The sequence below is a fragment of the Rhinatrema bivittatum genome, chromosome 3 (genome assembly GCF_901001135.1).
Source record: "Rhinatrema bivittatum chromosome 3, aRhiBiv1.1, whole genome shotgun sequence".
In the NCBI taxonomy this organism is placed as follows: domain Eukaryota; kingdom Metazoa; phylum Chordata; class Amphibia; order Gymnophiona; family Rhinatrematidae; genus Rhinatrema; species Rhinatrema bivittatum.
In genome coordinates this window covers 532,507,954-532,513,953 of record NC_042617.1, presented here as the reverse complement: position 1 = coordinate 532,513,953, position 6,000 = coordinate 532,507,954, and positions in this window count along the sequence as shown.

Here is a 6,000-nt window from a genome sequence, read left to right as displayed (position 1 = left end):
AGATAGCCCATATGAGACTGAGCATGTGAGAGTGAGAGAGAGCCTGTGGGTGTGTTTGCCTGTGTGAGGCTGAGCATGTGAGAGTGAGAGACAGTGTGTGTGTGTGTGCATATGCCTGCTTGAGACTTAGCATGTAGGAGTGAGAAACAGCCAGTGTGGGTCTAAGATTGAGCATGTGAGCGTGAGAGACAGCCTGTGTGCGCATGCCTGTGTGACTGAGCACATGAGAGTGAGAGACAGCCTGCATGTGTCTTTGTTTGCACATGACTCAGAAAGAGCGAGTGAGAGACAGCCTGTGTTTGTGTGAGACTGAGCATGTGAGCGAGGGAGACAGTATGTGCATATATTTATCTATTTATTTATTTGTTTATTTAACTCTTTTCTATACCGACATTCATGATCATTACCATATCACATCGGTTTACACAGAACAACGGGTAATAACTTTAACAAACCATTTAAACAAGAAGCAAAGTTACAATCAACAAGGTGGAATAAACTTGGGGGCTAAGATAGCCGGAAAAACATAGGACAGAGGCAGACAGTTAACAAGTAAAATTAAAAAATTAAACGTATTAAAAATACTTAGTAGATGGGGTTCCTAGCTGTATATATAGCGAAGTATGGCTAAAGGACCATTTGCATGTTTCAGAAAGTTTACGGGAAGGCTTGAAGGAATAGCCAGGTCTTGAGTTTTTTCCGAAATGTTAGATGGCAGGGCTCCAGTCTGAGGTCTGTGGGCACATTATTCCAAATGGCAGGGCCTGCTGTCGAGAATGCCCGGTCTTTACTCGTTGTATGGCGTTGGTTGGGGGGGCTTGCAGAGTTCCTTTGTACGTTTCTCTGATGGGTCTAGTAGAGGTGTGGAGTCTGAATGGGATTTCAAGGTCGAGCTGTAGTTGTTTGTGGATGGTTTTGTGTATTATGGTGAGGGCCTTGTGTAGGATTCTGTAATTTACTGGAAGCCAGTGTAAGTTCCGGAGGATGGGTGTGATGTGATCTCCGCGGTTGGTGTTAGTCAAGATTCTAGCCGCGGCGTTCTGGAGCATCTGTAGTGGTTTGGTGGTGGAGATGGGGAGTCCAAGGAGGAGAGCGTTGCAGTAGTCTATTTTGGCAAAGAGCATGGTTTGAAGGACTGTTCTAAAATCATGGAAATGAAGGAGGGGTTTGAGCCTTCTCAAAACTTGTAGTTTATAAAAACAATATTTGTAGTTTATAAAAAATCTTTGTAGTTATATAAAAACAATATATGAGAGAGGGGGAGGAGAAAGTTTGAGCAACAACCCCCCTCATCTCCTCTTGTTAATCCAAGACAATCTCAGAGCACCATGAAATCAAATGTTCCCAGGTACGGAAAGCAAGGGTTTTTTTTTGTTTTTTTTTTTTAAATCCTTATTAGTTTTAATTATTGGATGTGTCTGCTGTTAAAAATTTTTTATTGGTGTTTGGAACATTTTTATGAGTTTTTAATTGTTGGATATTATTCTATTCTTCAGCTGTTATGAAATATGTTTTTTATTAGTATGATTTTATTACTATTGATTTTATATTTTTTGATATTTTATGAGGAATGGGGATTCTGTTTTTCTATTGTTGTACTGTTGTTGTTTCCAGTTCGGTTTTTGTCTGTATATTTCTGTTCTATATTTGGTGAGGGTCTGCTGTATTCTGCATATATGACTGAGGTGAGATATTCTGCCAGCATGTAGTTTTTGTGTAGGGATCTATAGCAGCCTGGCTTGCTTTATTTTCCTAATATGAGGTGTATTGGTATTTTAGGGCCTGGTGTAATATTAGCACTTCTACCTTTTCATAAGTAGGGCTGTTACTGTTTGCATGCTAGCAGTGTTGTTTTTGTATGGAGGTTTTACTATATTATTGTTATAATTCTTTTATTCGTGACTTTCTGGTGCTAAGCCCACACTGTACACGTATCAATAGCACTAATGCCATATGGGTTCAGTGTTTTGGGTTTTTTTTTACTTTTTTGCAGGGTTTTCTGGTTGGTACCACAATAGTGCATGCAAATAGAATACACTGTGATGCCCTTGGCGCGGTCTATGACTGGAGTAGGCCGCAAAACAGACCAGGCTGGAGAATGGTCTGCTTTTCATCAGTTTATTTTAAAAATCACATAACAGAAAAGAAGCAAATAGCTGCTTACCTCAGCAGACTGAAATGCAAAGTAAAATGTCCAGAACAAACACAGCATTGGATTGCAGCTTCCTTCTCCTTCCTGGGGCCTCTCTAACTCTCTCAGGTCCTCACCCTGGTATCCCTTACCTCAGGGAAATGCCCCCACCCGAGGATCCCTTTCCTGTCTGTCTGAAGGTGGACTGGGCCAGATAGCTGGAGCTGGTCCGTTAAGGCAGTCTGAGGCTTTCTATCACATACTCTATCACATTCCCTCCCCCTCAGTTCAATCTTCCTTAGTTGAGTGCCTGCCTGTACCAGGGAGACTTCTCTAGAAAGGAAGTCTGCATTTATATTCGACTTCCCTGCTCTGTGTCGAACTGTAAAATCAAATGGTTGGAGTGCCAGAAACCACTTCATTACTCGTCCATTGGACTCCTTATTCCAAGCGACCCAGACAAGGGGTTGGTGATCTGTTACCAGCATGAACTTGCAGCCCAGTAGATAATAACGAAAAGCCTCCAAGGCCCATTTGACAGCTAAGGCCTCTTTCTCTATCGTTGAATAGCATCTCTCTCGGGGTAGTAGCTTCCTGCTAATGAAGACTACTGGGTGTTCTTCGTCTTCTTTCTCATGTGTGAGGACGGCTCCTAGCCCCACCTCTGATGCGTCTGTCTGTACTATAAAGGGCTTAGTAAAGTCTGGACTTAGCAGAACAGGTTCCGAGCATATGTCTTTCTTTAAACCCTGGAAGGCTTCCTCCGCCTCTGCAGACCATCTAACCTTCTCTGGGGCTTTCTTTTGGAATAAGCATGTGAGTGGCTCTGTTTTTTCTGAAAAGTTTGGTATGAACCGTCGATAGTAACCGATGAGACCTAAAAAGGCTCTCACCTTACTCTTTGTCTGTGGAACCGGGACTCAGGTAATTGCTTCTATTTTCTGCGCCTGCGGGTGGACTTTTCCTCTCCCAAGGGAGTATCCCAGATATTGTACTTCTTGACCACCTAATTTACATTTCTTGGGGTTGGCAGTCAGTCCAGCCCTTTGTAGACTTGTAAGTACTGCCTGTGATTGCCTTAGATGTGTCTCCCAGTCTCCACTGTAAATGACGATGTCGTCAAGATAGGCCGCTGCATAACCCTGATGTGGGCATAGCAAGTGGTCTACCAAGCGCTGGAAGGCAGCTGGAGCCCCATGAAGTCCGAACTGCAGGACCGTAAATTGGAAGTGTCCTTCCGGTGTTGAGAAAGTCGTCTTCTCCTTCGCAGTTGGCGCCAGGGGAACTTGCCAGTATCCCTTTGTCAAATCAAGTGTGGAGATGAACTGGGCAGTTCCCAAGCATTCAATAAGTTCATTCATGCGGGGCATCGGGTATGCGTCCAGCTTCGAAGCCTCATTGACCTTCCGGAAGTCAATACAGAACCGGATATTACCATCCGGTTTAGGTACCAGTACAATGGGCAAGGACCAATCGCTATTAGATTCCTCTATTACTCCAAGTCGAAGCATTTCTTTCACCTCAGCTTCTACAACCTGCCTCCTGGCTTCGGGAATCTGGAAGGTCCATTGTTTAACTATTACTCCTGGGTTTGTAATAATGTCGTGACAAGTTAAGTGAGTTGTCCCGGGCATAGTTGAGAAGACCTCTTTATTCCGAGTCACCAGTTTATCTAGGTCCACTTTCTGCGTTGCGGAGAGTTGGTCCCCATATGGGATCATCTGGGGCCCGGTGTAGTGAATCAAAGATAACAGTCTGCTTGGAGTTAGCAATCTGTAATGAAACTGCTATCTGATGGGAGGAGCAATCAGATAGGAGTCAGCAATCTATAGTATTTAGGAGAGTTGTGGGTGGATCCTTGGACGAGTGGCAGATGACCATGCCCCCGGGGAAGACCCCAAGAGGGACCACCAGGGTCAGGCTCAGAGTATGGAGACAGACACACACTAGATCTTTTATTAGACAGTATACTGAACCACCAGAGGTGGCAGTAGTGAGCTGGAATGCCTGGCTGGGCTGTAGCCCCTCAGAAGCTGGAACAGCGATCCCTGGAGGCTGAGCTGAAGAGAAACTGAAAATTAGTGAGTAGGCAGGGTAAGCAGAGTTCATGTACCGAACCTGATGATAAGACTCACACAATGTCTCATAGAAGCCCAGGAGCTGGAATGTATAGGCCCTCGAGGAGCGAGTACCTGATTCCAGGGAAAGCTCTGAGAGAGCGATGGTAACTCACAGATGTACTAGGCAGTGCTGACTTCCTGGCAGAAGTGAATTTGAAGAAGTCCGGGAACAAGGGCCCTCGAGGAACGAGTACTGGTTCCAGACTGCAATCTACAAAGTAAGAGAGAGAGGGTGAGGCCCCCAAGGAGCGGGTACCCCTGGTTAGTCTGAGGAGGCAGAGTAGCGTAGATAGAACGAATCCATATCCTTGCTAACTCGATGTGTTAGCAAATTCTAAGACCTTAAATATCCGTCGCGGGTGACATCTTCTTCGGGGGACGCCCCTGAGGTTTGCGTCATCACCGGTATTTCAGTTGGGGCTGCGCCACGTGCTTGCCCCTAGGCCTCCAGGAAACATGGCGGTTAGCAGCGTGGCGCCGGTCCGGGGACGCCGGAGGACCTCGGCAGAGAAACGCCACGGCAGCCATCTTCCCGCGGGCGAAGAGGGAGGCGCCAAAGAGGTGAGGAGGGCGGAGAGAGGGCGTCGGGAACCGACAGACACAACACCCCAAAGTTTGTGAAATGTCTGGACCAAAGTCTTCTTCTTGGACCAGACTGTAAGTCGGAGCATTTTTTTAGTAGATTCACATGGAAGATCTGGGCCTTCTTCTGTTTGTCGGGTTGAGTCACTTTATAATCCACCGGGCCCATCTTCTCCAGTACCTTATACGGACCTTGCCAATGGGACAGCAATTTACTTTCTGAAGTTGGTAGTAACACTAGTACGTGGTCTCCTGGCTGGAAGACCTGATGAACAGCAGACTGGTTATATTGCTGGGCTTAGGTAGCCTGGGCCTTTTTGTAGGCATAGTCGGGCAGCCTCCCCTGCCCTCCCCAGTCGGTCCTGCATCTGGATCACATAGTCGGCCAAATTCTGTTCAGAGTTGGGTTCCTCCTCCCAGGTCTCTTGTACTACATCCAGGATTCCCCGTGGTCTTCTACCATACAATAATTCGAACGGGGAAAACCCGGTTGAACTTTTAGGGACTTCCCGAATGGCGATCAATATATATGGCAAGAGTAAGTCCCAATTCTTGCCATCTTCCGCAATGAACTTCCTCAATATCTGCTTGAGAGTTTTGTTAAAACGCTCCACAAGCCCATCAGGTTGTGGATGGTAAACTGACATCCTCAGGGTTTTTACCTGCAATAATGTGCAAACTTGTTTCATCACTTTAGAGACAAATGGGGTCCCTTGGTCGGTTATCTCTTTGGATAACCCCACTCGGGAAATCACCTCCACCAAGGCCGTGGCTATTGTTTGAGTCTTCATATCTCGTAGGGGAATAGCTTCGGGATACCTGGTTGCATAGTCAAGAATGACCAGGATATATTTGTTTCAGTGGCTAGACCTCTCTAAGGGGCCTACCAAGTCCATAGCGACCCTCTCAAAAGGTGTATCTATAATTGGCATGGGCACCAGGGGAGCTAAGTGCGTTGCTGCTGGTCTGGTCAGCTGACAGGTAGGGCAGGACTGACAGTAGTCCTGAACATGTCGATACAAGCCAGGCCAATAGAACTGGGCTAAAATCTTTTCTCGTGTTTTATCTTCCCCTAGGTGGCCCCCCATTGATGACTCTGGGCGAGCTGCAACACTTGCTGATGAGACTGCTGGGGAACCAAAAGCTGCTCAACTGTTTCACCCTCCA